This window comes from Aptenodytes patagonicus, chromosome 4, assembly GCF_965638725.1.
Source record: "Aptenodytes patagonicus chromosome 4, bAptPat1.pri.cur, whole genome shotgun sequence".
Taxonomy (NCBI): Eukaryota; Metazoa; Chordata; class Aves; order Sphenisciformes; family Spheniscidae; genus Aptenodytes; species Aptenodytes patagonicus.
Genome location: NC_134952.1, coordinates 17,417,319 through 17,436,817, shown reverse-complemented (window position 1 = coordinate 17,436,817; position 19,499 = coordinate 17,417,319). Strand labels below are relative to the sequence as shown.

Below are 19,499 nucleotides of genomic sequence, written 5' to 3'. Positions count from 1 at the left end.
TTTGATTGCCAGGTTTGTTAGACCTAGACCAGTTATCTTTGCAGAACATTATTCTGCCTCAGATAGATGTGCACTTGAAAGCCCAGCTCAACTTTTCATGCAGAGATTCTGTGTCAGACCTGAAATCACTGCTGTGCCCATCCTTGCAGCTCTTTTTGTCTTTCTTCAGTATTTTATTTCTGTAAATGCAAGAACTTTACCTTGTGCAATTCTTCCTCCCCGGTACAGCATTCCAGAAAGAAGATACTATCTTCTTTCAAACGTCCACTGAAAATGTATGTTTTTGTCCTGCTTGCTTATACCCCTCAGCTGTTCTTTCGGTCTGCTATTATCTATGAACCCTACTCATGTTATTAAATTATATGTTGAAATTGAGTTTTAATGAGAAACACTACAGAAAATAAAGATATATTTTAATGTAACAGAGGTGTAAATTATGCGTGTTTTCTCTAGTCTAGCTTTTTGGCTACAGTGAGACAGAGAGAAAGATCACACATTCCAATGCCTAAAGACAGGGAAAGATTCCCAAAACCAAAGAGATGCTACCTGTTTTAAACTGCATTGAATTATATTCAATAGAAACTTAAGAAGTAAACCCATGAAATTCATTTTACAGTGAGAGCAAAAAAAAATTTGGTTTAATTTATTATGCCCTGATTTATTGGGCCAAGAAGTAAATAGGATTTAAACAAAACCAAAAAGGAAAATATGCTTAATGGACCAGATTTTTTTTTCCTGGTTATGGATAAAACACATTCGTTTCCTGTTAAGAGCCTTCTATCCCTGTAAAAGAGTAAATACTAGACTCTGATCCATTGTTGCCCAGGTTCTTTGTTTCTTAGAGACAAAATATTTCCTGAACAGATAAGAGAAACAAGTTTGATTGACAGCTCTTAGCAGAGTCTCATCAGCTGCTGTGCTGACAGCCTGGTGATGCGCACTGTGCTGATGTGGTAGGGACTGACAGGTGATTGACAGCCCAAGACTGTGGAGACAGGAAAGATGAAGCATGCTCAGTAAGAATAATGTGCAGTGTTTATGCAGCACTGCAGAGAATAGGAGCTAGAAAGTTAACTCTTTCAGAGCAAAGTGACACTGACACATACTGGGTGCCATTGCCACTGTACAGAAAATTAGAGCTTGTCTACATTTCTGTTCACTAAATGCTTTCTGTTCATGGAGGAGCTATATACTGTGAGGAAGCAAAAGCATGAGCTATCACATTTGTAGCTGTAAAAAAAATTCATGTGTGGTAGGTATGATGGAGTCCTCAAAATGGATTTATTTAAGCCTATAGATGTAGAATGTATTGAGAATTTCAGGCACTTTTTATGGGCTTCCATCACCCAATTTTATATGGGATTGCATAATGTTACACAGCAGAAATTTCAGAAGGAACCAGTTGAGCTCTTTTGCTCTGGTGTACCCCTAGAAAAATATAGTGATTTCAGTTTTATTGTTGCTCTGAATCTGTAGCTGATAACTGAATATGCATTTTGTGTTATAATTGCTACTGCAGTTTGTGTTTGGAATGTACAATATAACTATACCATGCTTTGCATTTTATGCACTTATTGTTCATTTTCTCTGTTTGGTGCATGAACCCTGCTTGATTTTTCTTCATTTCTTGATTTTTTGATAACTGGAAAGTTAGAGGTAGAGTTTTCTGGGCAATAGTTTCAGAGTACAGTGAACTTTGGGCCAGATGGTAAAATCATCAGCTTTAAAGTGCTTATCTAAGTTTCTCTGTGTGCCTTTAGAATATATTATGTAGGTGTATCTTAGACTTTACTACAAATTATTTAGTGAATACACAGCGAGTGAGCTGCAACAGATTCATTCTACCTTTGTCCCTGTTTATAACCTGTGCAATACAGGTAACTTTACAGCCCTTTGTTGGATAACTTCTGTGGGGGTTACTGGTGAAAAGCTACATCTAGTGGGCATTTCTTACAGGCGGGGAACATAGTTTGGGAATAAACAGGGAAAGTTCACCACACATTGCCCACTTGCTTAACTATTGTCAAAAAGATGGTTTCGAGAGGCCAGCACGCTACATTATCACCCCAGGTTTCTATAAAACTGTCGTCTGGCTTCTCTCACATAACTCTTACAGAGAAAATTAAATTTGCCAAGAGAAACAGATTGTAATATTTCCAGGAACATGCTCTTTCTTTTTCCTTTTATTTTTTTCCCAGAGAAATCCCAGTCATTAAACATGAGTTGAGCATTCAGGTACAACACAGTAAATTGGCCTAGCTTAGTAAGTGAGACAGATTATTCTGTGCAACTGCCTGGTCTTCATCTCTATACACCACTCTTCTAGTTTTGTTTTTTTCAAAGTTTCTTGGCAATACTTTCGAGTTTAATTTCAGAACATAGATGAAAATTCCGTTAAAATCGGGTCTAACAGGTCAAGTGCCTGTGGATCACCACTAACACCTCCACCCCCCAGTTAATGATTTCTAATTGATAATTACTTCTTAAAATTGGCATTTTAAGGAGTTCTCAATCCATTTTACATATGCTCTATTAAAATTGTATATTAATAATTTTTAGTAAGAATATAAGCAATGCACTAGTAAGTCAAACGCATTACAGGTGTCTAAGTGTATTACACCTATGCACTTATCTTTATCACCCAAAATTCTGTAAGCTCATCAAAGAATAAAATGAGATTTGTTTGACAAGACCTATTTTACATAAACCCATGTTGACTGGCATTAATTACATCCCTTTCACTTCAATCTTCGTCAGTTAAATCCTGTATAATTTTTTTCACTATTTTGTCTGGGTTGATATCAAGCAACTGTATTAAGTTATACAGGTACCTGACTGTATAGTGTCCCTTCTTAAATATCAGCACAACAGTAGTGGGTTTTTTTAATTCCTTCAGTAGTTCTTTTTTTTTTTTAATTATTATTTTATAACACTAGATAGAAATGTGCAAAAGAAACTCTTAGAACTGCTAATTTTAAAACATTTACTCCTAATGGATACTATTTAAGATCCTTCTTAGCTGCTGATGGACTAGGAAGCACTTTTAATCTCAAGTTCAACATTCTTTCCAAAAGTAGAATAAAAAAGCTTTTTATATATTGATGTTAAAAAATTTTCTGTTTCCAAATTAAATTAAGTTTTTAATAAAATTCAAGGTTTTTCTTATTTTCTCTAGCCCATACAGTCATGGATTTTTCACTGCCGCCTTCAGCATCTCGTTCTAATATCTTACATTTCATACTGTGTTTTTACAGAATGTTTTCCCCTTCTTTCTCTTTGCTTTTACATTCTATATTCATTGTAATTATCAGGGTTTTTTCCTTCTAATTATTGCCTTCATTTTTCTACTAACTTTTTTGCCAAAGTTGTATTTTTCTCACAGTATAGTTGTGGCTTTTGGATATCTTATCAAGTCTGTTTAACAGATTCTTAATTTTCATGCATAGTTTTTGTCCGTATTTTGTCCCAGCTAGTTGAGCTTTGGTGAATCCAGTATTTGAATGCACCAGCTGTATCTCTCCTACTGATTGGGATTGCCTTTCCTTTGTCTGTACTGAATGCATGTTTTGGATGGCATTTGTACAGAAACATGTGGTCTGATTGGAGAGTGTCCAGAGGAAAGCAAAAGTCTTAAAAATAAGACTTACTAAGGAAAATGAAAGAATTTGAGTTGGTCAGCGTACAGAAGAGAAGACATGGAAAAAAGGAGAGGGGGAAATGGGACATAATAACAAGACCTATCAGGGAAAGGCATGTGGTCTGTTTCCATATCCACGATGAGCAGGAGAAGAGATGCTGGCTTTAAATTGCATAGAAAAAGTACATTGAGGGGTTAGTACCTACCGATAAGAAAAATGAGGTGCTGGAACAAATTCCCTGGGGAGGCTGTGGAGTCCCTATCAGCCAAGGGGCTGTGTCTGACCTGCATCTTGGATTCCCTGGAGTCACTGGTGCCAAAGCAAGCGCCAGCTTTCAGCCCCCTGTTCAGTTCAGTCTCAGCCATCATAACAAGTTCCAGAATGATTTTCTCATCTTGGGTACTAAACTTTTTGTGATTAAAAACACCCTACTATTTCTCATTTTTAGCAATATGAATAATGTTTTTCTAATACTGCTGGCTACGCAAGACTTCCCACACGAATCTTCCACTGATTTCCTTCAGAACATGCATTTTTCTTTTTCTCCATATTTCTGACAGGTGCTGAAGGAATAATTCCTTCTGGTTCCTGATTTGTGATTAGCAGATCTGAATTAGACCTTCACCTCTGCCCGCTGCAGGCTTATTATTTAGCATAATGTTCCTGCACCTCAGAGTTATCGATACCTTTAAAATACAAAAGGGCTTCTTTACTGTAAAGTGCCAGCCATGTGCAACATGTGTGTGCATGCACGTATGTACACACACAACCTTGGTTAGGTACTCCATGGAAAGGTTTATCATGAAAACCGTCCTATCGACGTCTTTTTCAAGTATCTTACAAATAAACACAAGATTTCAGATATCTTACAAATGGGTATCTCAAATCTCTTCTGCTTGTTACTAAGCATGTTATACAAATCAATGTCGGAGACCCCACGTCTGTGAAGTGGCACCTGGAAAAGGGCTACTAAACTCCTAATGTGAATATTGCACAATTATATATAGCCTCTAATTGCAATGGCACACTGAAATCCCAGTCAATCAGATTGATTCTGCCTCTGTATAAACAGATTAAGTGATAAGCCCTCTTTGGGAGAAATCATAATATAATAGGACATGATACATTATAGGAGTCTAGGGTCCATTCAGAGAGCAGGAAGAATAAAGGCAAAATTAACATGAGAGAATCACAATGATTTATGGGCTTTTTCCCTGCCCAATACAAATAATCCCTTTGTTGTGGTTGGCTTTTGTTCACCCATTTGGTCCAAATTATGTAGCGTTCAGTTCTTTCTCTCTGCTGGAGACAAGGTTAATAAAATGCTGGAAATCCATGCAAAATAATGGAAATCAATAGCTTTTTACACCAAAATATTAAACAACTTTTCACTATTACAAACTCAGGGTAAATGATTTCTTTCTTTGCATAATGTGATGGCAGTTGTGAAGAATTGGTCAGTACTTCTTCTGTTTTGCTGAATAACTGGCAGGCAGATCAGTGCTTGGCTTCAAATGGCATCAGTACATTAAACATAGATTGTTACGTTTTTTTAAAAATTGAGAAATAAAAATGTTGCTATACTAAGGTATTTTTAAATATTTTTGATATGAAATTGAAAATACTCGGTTGTTATCACTTCAGCTTTTAAAATTATCAGGTGATTTTTAAGATGGTCAGTTAATATATATTAAGTTATTGCAGAAAAATGTTCTAACATACAGAGTTCCTGTAAGAAACAAGACTCAGTCTGAATATTCATCCAAATCTAGAATTATATGTATCTTTCCCTTAGTAGTCAGGAAATATTTTTCTTCTGCATTTTTCATTTTATTCCTTTTCTTTTATTACATTTATGTTGTTTCTTTTTCAGAAGTGAAACACCCCACTCTATGAATGACCCAAGCAATACCATAAAAAACTGGAAACTTTGTGGCAGAGCATATTTTCATATCATCATCTTGTTTCTAGACCAAAGGGAGGCATTTAACTAAGCAGTTTAACCCACAACCAATAAAAACGATAATACTTTGGAGCATACGGCTTGCCTGAAGGTATTAGAAACAAATTTCCTTTTATAGAGCACTGAATAACTAAACAGTGGACCGTCAGACTTTTTTCTTCCCCTTTTGAATCCTTGGGTGCAGGTGAATCGGACTATCAGTCATAACGAGTCTGGGAGCTTTATGTATGTTATGATAACTTTATAATAATTTGAAAATTCTATATTGTACATATACACTTAACCCTGGAGGTAGTGGTGTTGCAGACCTCACGGCTCTAGGACACTAGCAGGACAAGGCTTGTACGTGCAGATGATCTTTTTAAAGTTCAGATAATAAAAAATTCACTGCAAAATATGACCTATACCCACAAATTTAATCTTGCAGACATGTATGCACATACAAATAGAACACAGGCAAATATGCAAACGTGCATCCTAGTATAGTGTTGGGTTTATTACACAAATGTGTATCTTTGTGTTTACCGTACAAATAAAACTTTAATAAAACTTTTACATTGTATTTCAATGATGCAGTAGTGCTGTTCCACATGATGTGCCTTATTTTTAGGCATTAGGTATTTACTGTAGTGCAATATTTTTAAATGGCTTAGGAGAATACAATATGCAACATCACCAAAAATTATGGAATCTTTATAGAAATACATTTAAACTGGGTCAGCTGCAGCACCATGATTAGTAGAAATAGAGCCAAAAGCTGACTCTGGACACTGAGATACTGTTCTCAATTCTATATTGGAAATATCCTTGAATTAATGTAGTCATGATTTTTTTTTTAATCTGTTGTGTATGAGAAGGCTGAGATATTATACAGTGGCTATCGTTCTTTATCATATTGAATTCTGCACTCCAAATTATATTACCTTTAAAATGTTGCTGACATTTTGCTGTTCCACTATTCTGATCCATACAGGTTTTATACCATAGTATTTTAAGTTCATTCTGGTGCATATAGCAGTGTAAGCAGTACCTTGCATTTCTTGTTTCTTCTCTCCTTGTTTTCTCAGAGAAGTGGGTTCTGTGGAGTATTTGTTTAGGATTTTTCAAGACAAATGCAGCCAATATATAGATACTATTAAAAGTTTACATCAGAGAGGACAGTTTATAGGATCTGGAACAGAATGATGGAGATTTGTGATATTCCTTTCGTTTTGTGGAGTTCAAACCACTCTTCTACTGAACTACTGGGAATGTCCTGTCTCCTGAGGACATTGTTCAGTGCCCAGCTCTGCCTGCACAGGAAGAATTGCTAATCCAGGTCCAGTATTCCAGAGCTGCTCTTTTTGAAGGATCTTGGCTCCAAGTCATTGAAAGTGAGTGTTGGTACCTTGATTTTATATTGTATGGGAAAGCCAAGAGAAGGAGTACAGGCTAGCTCTGATGCATTAGAGATGACCTGGGCTGCTAAGGAGATAACACTGCAGCACATGGAGTCACCTGCAACCTTGTGGTTTCACTGTGTAGGTCTGTTTCATTGCTGTCACCCAGCCAAGACATGTGGATCATCATTCACTGGTTGAGAAAAGTTTATTGCTCAAGGGCACTATCATATGCAGCTTAGCATTGGACAAGAGTCTAGGTGATGTCTCTTCCATACCTCTACTCCAGTATAAACTGCCCACTTGTAAGAGTGTTCCTTCAGCCAAAGGGGCTTGCGCCTTGACTACGGTGTCTTGAAAGTGCTATTCCTTCATTATCAGTGTTGCCTTTTTCATACCACTCAGCTTGAAACGGCTGCTTTTCATCTGTGACCCGGGCTAATCTTAGAAGTTTACCATTTTGGACATAGTGGAGGAATGCGTGCAGAGAAGCACCAGTGGACAGCTATCTGTTCAGCAGCAGCTTTTGAGTCAACATAATCTGTGCAGTTCACTGGGTGCCTGAAAGTAGATGTTGACCATTTTGTTGTATCTTTTAAAAATCCATTACTGCTCCCATCTCCATTTGGCTATGAAAAAGGCTTTTATATACAATTTTATCTAGTCCAGAAATATTAGAATACTGTGTAATTCAATTTTATTTTTGTCTTTAATGTCTGGACCTGAATTAATAGGGCATTACTTTTCATCCTGATATCAATCTTGTTCCTTTCATTCAGATCCAAATTCCTTTGTAGTACATGATTTAATTCACTAAAATGAGGTAAAATGAAAGCCTGGTCCAGGGAGCATTAAACATATTTTTGGTGGCACATGTGATAGCAGCAGCCTGCTGTATGACTGTTTGTGTTTCCCTCCCCTTTTCTAGTTGCTCAGAGACTTTAAAACTTTTTTCACTCTCAAGAACTGATATTATCTATATTTGTTCCCTCCTCCTATCCCCTCCTTCCCCCCCCCCCCCCCCCCCCGCCTTTCAGCCTTAAGGAAAATCAGTTCATCCATTATTAAATGAGATTAGAGAGATTAAAAATACACTTTACTTTTATAAAATCAAGTCCCCATGATTTTTTTTTTAAGCAATCCTGAAGTCAAAACAGCTTGGTATTCCCTAACTGATGATCAGTGCTTTCTTTTGTGGCAAATTAGCTTTGATTTGACAGCTATTTTTGTTTCAAGATTGTATGCCCACCAACTTTTCTGCTGAGGCTTGGCTCTTAGGGACAGTTGCACATGCATGGCTGGCTATGCATCAAATTCTGTAATCCAAAGGGATACTCTAGGTCATGGTTATTTAAAAAAAAAAAAAAAAAAAAAAAAAAAGGAAAAAGTACAGGCAAAGAGAGGTTGAACCAGAACGTGGCCTTGCACCAAGAAAATGTTTATCAAGTTGGAAAACAAAGGAGTATCTGCCCTTTCAAGACTGTTTCTATTCAATATTCTGCTTTTTTTCATCATGCATGCACAACTAAATTGATTGAACTGGTTAGTGGTTTTAGAATGAAAATTAAATAGAGGTTATCTTATACTGAGACAAGGGTGTAACTTAGCTTCATAAAATGTGCATGACCTGTAATGTGAATTTGTGTACAACTTGGGAACTGTATTATGGTAGGGAGAAGATGCTCAAGTAAATAGAAACAAAAAGTCTGGACAATACATTCCAGCTTGGTGATCCAGCATCTCCAACCACCTTCAGAACGGTAGAGTTTGTACTGTTAGCATTCTCAGGGGCAGCTTGTTGATTTAAGGTTATAAGCTGTTGTGCTAGTAGCTGGAGGCTACATTGACATTAGTAAGCAGTGCAATGCAGTAGGAGAGGATCTGAAGAGCAAAACAGCTGGTGTTGAGGACACGACATCCACACTGAACATGTTTTGCAGAGGTTTACTTTGGACTAGGTCCAGTCCAGTGTAGCGAACTAAATGCCTGTTGATGGCTGGAGTGCATTAGGTGCATTCCTGGAGTCCATCTGATTCCTCTCTTGTGAAGGGAATCCACTTTGTGAGCTTGGAGACCTCTCCACAGTGCGGACCAAAGTGGGGTGATTCGGCCACTGACTTCAGAAAAGCGGTCCTTAACTGAGCTAAAAAGTGAGTGTGAATTTAACTCTGGAGAAGGAACCCCTTTGTGATAATGCCTTCATTAGGCATCCTGCCAGGTGCCATGTCTGGCATCCTGGGTAAAAAAGTTGTTTTAATTTTACTTTTGATATCATTTATAGCATAGAGGGAATCCTCTGCTCTTCTCCCTTGCTTCCAAAAAAAGCATGTTAGTCCTGGAGGAGTCTATTCTACATCTCCAGCACTGATCATGTTCCTATGATAATGCTCTTCTCTGGTCTGATGGCAATTCTGCTTCCCCAAATACCTGCTTGATTTTTTTCTTCTAGAGATGTGGACAAGGTAGACTATTCAGCATGCCACCTCCCACCCTTTTCACTTGTTTTAGTCTTTGTGAGGTCTGCAGCCTTGCTCTTCAGCTATGTCTCTGCCCCTCCGGTGCTGCTGACCTCCCTCGGGGTAAGCCGGTAGCCAGGCTTGGCAGTAGCTGGGTTTTTCTGCTCCGGACTCACTTCCCCCATGTTGGGTCAAGCAGTTAGCCCCAGCTGACATTTCTAGAGTGCTGTATGGAAACCCCATTGCTCAGAAAATGGGGTCATGTGTGTTCTTGGCATACTTTGAAAGCCAGTCTTACATCCCAAAATGCCTTCTTCTGAAGCTTCTTTTCCCCCATCAATTCTCTTTAATAATAACAAAGATAAAAGACCTATTTAGAATCTGATGGTGTGATTCTACAGTGTAGAGCTCAGATATAATAAATATAACTTTAGCTGCTCCTAGCAATAACTTTTTCAAGAGAATGTAACCAATATGTCAGTAGAAATATTGTGGACTGCCATGACTTCAAATTAGCATTAATATACCTTGATATGTCTTTTGGTTGTAGGAAGGTGCACACACATATCTAGATTATAGTAAATTTGTATACTATCAAATTCATTTGTGCAAATATATGTGATCATGTAATTACAGTCTGCATTATTGCAATACAGATGTGCAGGGAAGCAGGATTAAGATTGTGCTGTCAGCTTCAATTTGAACATCCCCTGGCATCTGAGCACACTGCAATGCAACATTAGCTTTTGGTGAAGCTTTTGCTGCAACTGCTAGAATTAGGATCAATGCCTGCTTCTCTTTGGCAAGTCACTGCTATGCTAAACCCAGGTATGTGGACTTGGTCATTCTGATCAGTGCATTGGTCACCTGCAGCACACAAAAAAAGTATTAGGAATGGAAGTAATGTCCATGGGGAACGTTAGCTAGTACAGAAAATGGCAGTGTAGCTTCTCAGCAGAAGTGGTCAGTGAGAGCAATGACACAAGTACACAGAACAGAGCGTCCTCTGGACCTGGCCACCACTAGTGCATCTTGCTACAAGAAAAAATGAAGTAAAGTGTCCTGTGAGACAGTTAGCAAGGACCAGCTCTCTCCTTGCCTTCATCATTACAGAACTGCTACTTCTGGAGAAAAAGGACTGATCCAGCATTTAGACCTCCTCCTAGAAAGGAGGAGAATGTCAGTATTTGATTTTTGCTTGTTTGTACAATGTATCATGAGGTAGTCATTCAATTCTGTTTAAGTTGAATGATTGTTTAAAGACGTTTTAGTATCTATTGAAAGTGCTAGTTAATATGCAGAGACAATAAACAAAAAATATTATTTACAGAGAGCATGTTAAAGCCATTTTTAAGCAAGGCTTTAATGAGATAATATTGGCATGTGAGAATTTTCTGGCTCGCACATCTTTCTAATTGAGTATTCCACTTCTGTCACTTCTTTTCTAAAGTAAGGGTTATTGCAATTGCACAGCATTTATAATTTGTCCTTATGAAACTGATACATCTACTCACCAGACCGTGACACATTTCTCTAGACCTGTTGATAGGATCTAAACTATACTTCTTCCGTGTGCTTTGAATTTGCAAGCAAAAGTCAGCAGGATTGAAAGGGACAACCGTGAGTCCTTTACCATGAAATTTTGAAGCAGTTCTAATATTAGAGAAAAAGAACTGGGAGCCTGGATCAGACAGCTGTGTTACGATAGCATGTACAGCTTTTCATGTACACATTACCATCCGATTTTCATTCTCACTGAAGAACATTATAGATTTTTTTTGCAAGCTTTTCAAGTGCTTATGTCTTTCTCTTTTCCTTCTTTATACAGTCATAGTTATACTCTGATTTTTGTCACTGTTTTACTTTATGAAAGATGCTATTTGACATGTCTAGCTAGTTTAGTTATAAAGGAAGGAAACAACAAAATAACATCCTAATATACTCATTATATTCAAGTCAACAGTGCTTGGGCAAAACAGTGCTTTTGGTTTATACTCATATGCCTTACCTATACAATGATAAGGCAAAAGGGCAAAGACCAAAATTCTCAGAGGCAGAGAATGCTTAGAGTAATTTTTATAAGTGTTCATGTAAACTTCTCATTAATATATCCATGACTGCCATTATATACAGCCATTTGCGGAAAAGAAAAATCGCTATTAAGAACATCGTGTTATGTATTTAGAGCCCCACCATCGTTTATGAAACTTATTCATGAAACTTAAACTTTTGCTTTTTCATAAAATAATTATTAGTGTTCCCAGGTTTCTGGCACAACTGACTTCGTAAAATGTCATGCATATATAGCTTTCCTATTTGAAAAGCAGTCTAGGAAAGATAATATTTGACTGATTTCATATGAGTAAACCTACTATTTCAGACAACGTAGCTGAATGTCTTTTATACAAAAATATTAAAATGCATGGTTCTTCTAAAACAAAGATAGGCCAAAACATCAGTAATTATAAGAGTCTTTATGCAGGTTCACAGCAGTACAGCAGTTCTTTCATTTGATAATTGCCTTGTTAAGCTAGTGTCCAGCTAGCTCTGTATCTTTTAAAGAAAAATAATCTGCTCATTAATTCATGGCAGAGCTCCAGCACCCTTCATCAAAATATTGGTCTGGAAATTTAACTGAGTTTTAGATTTTCTGGACTGAAGTAAGCAGCTCCTTCTCAGATTCCCTCTGGATCATTTGCCACTCTCTTTTTCCATTTCTTATCTCTACTATTATACTTCAAATTGTGCCATACTTAACTGCCTGTGTTTGGATGAGTTCTGCCCAGTGTTACATAAATGGCAAGAACTCCCTGTCTCAGTACAAACCAAAGAGTATGTGATTTTTTTTTTTTTGCCTGTCCATCTCCCCTCTATCTTTGCTTGTTAAAATTAAAAAAAGAACAATTTATACCACATTTTTAACTCCTCACGTATTTTTCAGACTAGAGAGAGACGTGGTTCATGTTGCAGGGGTGGCAAATAACACAAGAATCCTTTAACAAAACATGTAAAAGTTTTCTTGGGTGATGTGAGAATGGCTACAAATCCTCAAAGGGAACTTTCTTCCTTTCTTTGATATTTCAAATGTAGCTCAGACTTGTTTGGTGGGATTGCTGAGAGCTGTTGACAGACTTAGATCAGTGAAAACCTTTCTTAAAAGTTACATTTTCTTCTTTTTCTTCCTCCAGAAGAAATCTAACTTCCTGTTTCACATCTTAGATGCCTCGTGCTCACTGAGAATAGCAACAATCAGGTTTATCCTGTTGCTGAACTAGCTTAAATATAGACATCTCTAAAGACAGCAATAATGAATCTCAGCTAATATCCTTTTTATTCTTACAGAGCTTTTGTATAGATTCCTTTGCTGTCACTGAAGATGCTTTTATGATTTCTGTAATGTATTTCTCTTTCAAAACAGCAGAGAAGCTTTCATCTGTCTGCCATCATTACTATTTACAATTGCAGTGGCACTAAAGATGATCTTCCTCAAGTTTCCAATCCACAGTATTTTCTCAGGCGCTTCAAAACTGCCAGAAGTTATTTCAGGGATAATACATTTAATATAGACTATTAAATCTGATGCCTTGAATTCCTCAAGACATGTCAGGAGTGACTCAAGCTCTTATTTGTTTTCCCACGGACCACATGAGAGCATCCTTTTATTTGAAATCAACCCAATTTTATCCATTGCCAAAAGTGCAATGAAAATTAGTTCAGGATGGCTGAAAGGTCATAAGATGCTTTGCTAAAGGTATATCTCATCAGAGTCTTCCACCCAGTGCTCTAGACATGCTGCAGAGTAGGAAAGTCCAATTTTCTACTTAAAGGGAGAAAAAAAAAAAAAAAGGCATGGGGCGTGGGTAGTGGTGTTTCAAAGTCCTCCTTTGCTTTTACTTAACATGACATCTTAAGTAGTCAGTTCTTTTTTGACTTTGTATGGCAGTTGTGCCCAGTTCCCTCATATGCTTTCATATCCTGACCTTTTGCATAATCTGAGAACATGAAAGTGGGAGAGGGCAGGAACGGGCTCTGGCCTGTTGGATCCCCCCTGCGAAGGACTCATTACCCTTACCAGCTCCTAAGCTGTCAGTGCATAGTACCGTGCTACGTGACATCCAGAAGTGCCTCTCTGCAGCCTCTGGGACAACTGTAATTCCCATGTGGATGGAAGCTGAATTGGCTCTAGCAACTGCTTCCTGCCTCTTGGTAGGAAGAACCAGCCGTTTTTCCTGTTAGGCGTGCATTGAGCCTGCCTTCCCCTCACCACGTACTTTTGTGCTTATAGTTCCAAGGATCACTGAAATGCTTTGGAAATACCACTCTACTGATTCTTCCCACCCAACTGAGCTATCTGTTAGAAGGTATCTGGATTTGTCTGGGTTTGGGGTTTGGAATTTTTTTTCTAATTTTGGTCAAAGTAAGAAATCTCCTACAAGATCCAGTCTGGACCTTCCTTCCCTGTTCAAATAACAATGCATTGCTATGCAGAATTCTAGTGAAGACCGCCTGCCTTTTGTTTGAAGCTTGGTCAGACTGTGCTATTTCTTTTAAGTTTAGTAGGACACAGGCATTCATCAGTGCTATGTCTCTGTAGGCAGAAAAGTGTCTTTTGGAATTAGAAGGATGCCAAAATTTAGAATCTCAGAAAGTGTCATGGTCTACGAATTTGGCGCAGCTGGGAACAGTTTTCCTATTCTTGTTTCTGCAGTATTTGGACATCTGAGCTCCTCCAAGCTCCCTATTACCTGCCACTTCATCCCCTCCTCTCCAGTGCATGAAAAGAGTCAGCGGGGGCCCTACCACAGGAGCAAACTCTTCTTCTAGCTGGAGATAGAGGGTCACTGCTGGGGCTGGCCAGGGAAATGGGTCCTGAGACCCTGAGGGGCACTTGGTACGGGGGAGAATGAAGGATTGTAAGAGTTTGTAATGTCTGCCAGTGGGGTAAACACTGGAGAAGGAGGTAGGAGAAGAACAGATCCCAAATATTTGTTTTTGTGTGTTCATTTCTAAGATGCACTTGAGGCTCGGTATTTGGCTTATAGTAGACATGCAGGGAAACCTAGCGCCTGAAAAACACAGTGATCCTCCCCAGACTGTTGTGGCGGGGTTTTTTAAGTAAACATCAAGATGGATTTTTTTCTTAATATAATTTTTGAATGTTCTTAGGTCTTATCTCTTGTGAAAGGCAATACAGTGAGCTGAATAAGTAGTATTCTAAAAACTCTGAAAATAATGAGTCCAAGATTAATTGTCTTGCTCTAGTTATATATAGATGCTAGGAAGAAAACACAAATCCTCTGAGTTATAATTCCTGAACTTTCACTACAGAATCAGATTTTTTCTTTAGACCACCCTTCCTAAAGCTTTGGACAAGATGCTGCCTAGTTAGAAAATTATTTCTGTAGTTAACCTCTTCTTTTACTATTATTTATTTCACTTACTTACTGCTGTTGCTACCTTTGCCACATTTTGCCTCATTTTGGAAAGAAGGCACTGAAATAGCATTGGAACCCCTGTTTTCTCAGGATCCGGAAAATTGCCAAATACCGTGCTAAGTTACTTATCATTCTAAGAGATCCAATCTGATTTTAAGATCAGAGTCAATGAGGTCTAGCTATGTAACCAAAAGTTTGAAAGCCTGCATGATCTAAACTGGACTTCTTGTGCGTTGTATATCACCATAAACCACAAAGCAGATACTTTTCTTTTGCTGTAAGTGTTGCTTGAGGTCTGAGAAGAATTCACGGAACTTGCACAGGAAAAAAATATCTCTTCCACATTGGCATCATTAATCCTGCATTTTCTACAGCAAAATACAAATTAATTTTATGTAGTGCAGAGCTAAAAATCAAAGGTAATAAAACCTTGCATGTTACTTCTAATCTTCTACACTGTGTCTGACTGCATCACATTATCAATGGAGAAAAGACACTTTCTATTTCAGCACAGTCTTTTTCAGCTTTTTATCATATAACCTCTTGTTTTTATGAGGAAAATTACCATGCTCTCATTTATTTTGTCTCAGCCACTTTTACCATCCTGGAGGTGAAAAATTCTGTACCCAATGATTCCTGTCCAGTAGCTGTTTTGAGAATTTGTGCTTTTACATACTTTTTTAGTGAGATTTTTCTTCCTTACTTCATAACCAAAAGCTACTGTAGATAATACTGTGCAAACAACGTATTGTATGTGCTAAGTAAAGCTGCTGCCTTCTGCTATGATTTGTGACTGAAGTTACACCTCAACAAGTGGAGAAGGTCTAAGGGATGCAGCTAGCAAAGGATCAAAATCTTGTCTACCCAGATTGTGACAGTTAATTCAGGTAAGATTTGTTCTGTTGGACAAGTTCAGATGCCTTCTTTGATTGCCTGTCCTAAACGCTGCCACACATGGGAGATGGGTATCCGACAGCTCAAACTGCCTTTCTACGTGCACAGGTATTGGGGAGCTTCCAGGCTCATCAGAGAGTTATCTTCTACACAAACTGTAAAGGCTTTCTAGTTGGCCCTCTCGCAAATGGAAGTCCATCCACATCTTAGATTGAATTAGGTGGTGTGAATTTTGGTCATCATGTTTGCAATAAAGTATTTGTCTTTACTTGCAACACCAGTCTTTCTTGCATTTTTTCCGTTTCTTGTATCTGCATTCCTTATTACCGAGGCAGTGCTTTAGTGTTAGACTGTGAGAATGATGAACGTGGACAACAGGTTTCAACAACAGGGTTCTAGAATATGTTCTAGAATATGTATTTAAGGCCTTAAAAAATTGCCCTCATTTTCAAAATTCCAAAACACTTAATTTTCCACAAAGTCAGTGAAAGTTACTTGCATGGTTGCGGGGAGGATTGTCATAGGCACACAGAGGAGATAAATGCTGCATGCATGTGACAAGCCAGTGTGAGGTTAGGTGCAGTTGAAAATGCAGACCTGCATCTCAAGGCACATTTTTAAAGAGCAAATCTGTGCCACGGAAAAAGCTTGTTATGCAAACAGCCAGCATTTTCACCCATATAAGTTTTTAGCATCCAGGATACCTTTGGTCTGTATTTCTAAGTTTCTTATAGGTGAGAAAGCCTCTTAGGGGCAGAAGATGAATGCTGGTGTCTCTCTCCATTATTAAAAGTCTGATAGAAAAGGGCAATGCTTGTTCAATCACATGGCAGTTGTGCATTGGATTTGTGAGGCTAAAGTGTTAGTGATTCATAGCTGTCTCATTTTGTATAGGAGAGGTAACCTGTTAGGTCCTTGTGAAAGACTGAGCCTCTTCCATACCACTTCTTCATTCATATATTGTTGGGTAGTAGTGACAGTCTGTGTAGACTGCATCATCTTGTCTATGTCTATTATTTGCCTTCTAACTGTTAGGTATCCATATAAATACATGGCTAAGGAAATATAATTGAATGAATTATACAACTATTTTATTAGCTGACACAAAAATCAACTTCTACACTTTTTTGCCTTAGAGAAATACCATGACATTTGTGTAGATGTGAATTAAAAATGCCATATAGATAGAGCCTGGACTTCTGAACTCTGTTGAAAATGGAATATATATAGCTGTCAAAAACAGTAACGAAAAACTAGGCAGTGAGGAGGCAGATCTGTCATTCAGACTGATTGGGCTTACATACATTCACCACTTTCTGTATCTTGCACTATGCAGTATTTGATCGTCCAGATGGCTTTTATCAACTGTTCAACTGACAGAAGTCCATTGAAAATTGGCCTAACGGTGTGTGAATTACCTTGCTATGATTCCTTAGGCACCTGAGGGCAGCTGTTAAAGGCTGGATCCGATTCACCTCTGTGCTCATGTCAGACTAAGTAGGTGTTACTTCTGTTTTTATTTGTTTTATCTGATTATTCATTTAACAGAAATTGCCAAATAAAAAAACCTGACAACTTCTTTTAGCTAAAGAGAGGAGAATTCACTGGAATGCAGTGTTTACTGCTTCCCTAATGTCAGTTTTGTTTCCATTCCTTTGAAATACATATCCATGTTCAATTAAGTTTAGTTTTCTCAAACCGGTAGTTGTCTGTGCTGCTTCCAAAGTAAGCCAGGCTTGAGTCTTTGCTTTATATATTCCAATGTCCAAAAAACAGACAAAAAGGATCAGAGAAAATTGAAACGGAAGGACCTTATTTACAGGAGAAAGTTCTACAGATGTAAATGGCTTCAATCGAGTAGATTTTATTTTGATATTTCATAATTCCCAAACTTCTGTGGATACTTCTAAAGTGCTGTTCCTGCTGTTTACCAGCACTTAAAAATTTACAAAGAGCAAAGACTTTTTGCATTAGTAGGTTCGTCACTGCTTCTTTGTCCTTTCCTGTTTTCAAGATCAGCCACTGCCTGGCAGGGAGCGTGCTGTTAACTCACCCTGCTCCCTACAATGTAAACCGCGTACTGCCTTCATGTAAAAGGTGAGGCTCTTAATATGCGGTTAAATTAATAGAAACTAAGTAGCATAGTGCATGTGGTGTGTTACACAAGTTAAAAATCACACATGACATGAAATGCACACCGTGTTTGGCACAGGAACCACAGCTATGAATGTAAGACTCGCTGTGCTCAAGCCCACACTGAAGAAGCACCTTTTTCCATTCTGCAGCAGTCAGTAATCTGTGTATTAAATTAAGTGCTGTATTTCTGTTCCTTATTCTTTGCGTATGTGTATATTTTCAAGAGTCTAAAATCATAACTCATGTCTGCAGTTTTATTTATAAAGCAAGGTCTTTGAATGGACAGTTTTAATGTGCACAATGTGAAGAGGGACACTTAAACCTCTCAGCACTGCTTAAGCTGTAAGTCAAACTTTCTAGTCTTTGGCTCAAGTCTGTAACAAATCAGGTTGAAATCAGGGAATGCAATGGCTGCTAATTTAATCTTTTGAGAGGAATGCCATCCTATGGGGAAATGTTCCCATTTAAAGGAGTGAATTCTAGGAGGTGGGACCTGAATCTGATCTCACGTTGGTTTCCCAGTGCTGTCACTCATTGGCTTGGGGCAAGTTGCAAGACTAGATTTACACCCGTGTGAAATGATTATTAGTCCTTTCATGCCTGAATCTAAGCTTGATTGTCTAGAGTGGATTTAGACATATCATTTGGGTATGTCTAAATTAGATAATAAAAATTGTTTTGTTTTCCTGGCACAATTGGCAAGGAACTGGAACTGGAGAGCATCTCAGTCGATACCCCGAATCCCAAACAAATCCCAGTGCCTGCTAGGAGAGCTCAGGCATAAGTTTAGCATCTGTGACCACTTCTCTTGTTCTGGGTTACACATGGGGATCTGGGTTATCTACAAAGAAATGGCAAAAGCATCCACATGCTATCAAACCAGGTACTATAGTTCATTTTGTGAGGTCTCTGAAATAGATTATGCGAGTGCAAATATTTGTCAGAACTGGTCTTGGCTGTTCACTGATTTTAAACAATTGGATGACTGTTGTACTGCTTCCCTAGGTGCTAAAAATCAATGCTAATGCCAGACTGCTTCGTTCATTGTTATTTTAGAAAATCCCTAATCAAAACAAGTATAATTACTGATGTGTGCTCAGTGGTGGAGTTTTGTGTGTTCCTTGGAAAGATGATATTCCCTGGAGAGAGAGGAAAGGATTAGAAATGATAACCACTTTTTAAATACATCAGCTTGCTCATGTGTGTGTAGTTTTTTTATCAGCTTTACAGCAAAAGCTTCATTTGATTTGTGCAGGGATGTGGATAATAAGGAGAGAGGCCAGCAAGCTGATTTTTATAGTCTGTGTGTAACTTAAACAAAGATCTGGGATTTTGCGGATAAAGACCAACTGAAATACGGCAGATTATGCAGCTTTGGTTTTTTTTCAAAGATTTGTTAATTTTTCCCCCACGCAGCCTGATTTTCATGTGTCCACCCCACATGAAAACAGGGAGTTTTAAAACAATATGTGGCAGAACTTCATCAAATCCTGCTCCCTGACCATGACCAATTCTTTGTATTCAGGAATGTGCCATGCTTAGGCACTGTTGCATTTGTGATAAACAGGGTTTGAACTTAGACCACCATGATATTAGCA

The 19,499-nt window shown here is 38.1% G+C and overlaps 1 protein-coding gene across 12 annotated transcripts in view; it reads left to right on the top strand.

Annotated features, from left to right (window-relative positions):
• Positions 1-19,499, top strand: part of LDB2 (LIM domain binding 2) — a 225,230-nt gene that overhangs the window by 81,396 nt on the left and 124,335 nt on the right. Inside the window, exon 2 of one of the 12 annotated variants that reach the window (XM_076335990.1) lies at positions 5,512-5,692. The exons of the other annotated variants lie outside the window; for them this stretch is intronic. The gene's annotated coding sequence lies outside the window, so the exon portion shown is untranslated. The remainder of the gene's footprint in view (positions 1-5,511; positions 5,693-19,499) is intronic. 12 annotated transcript variants of the gene reach the window in all.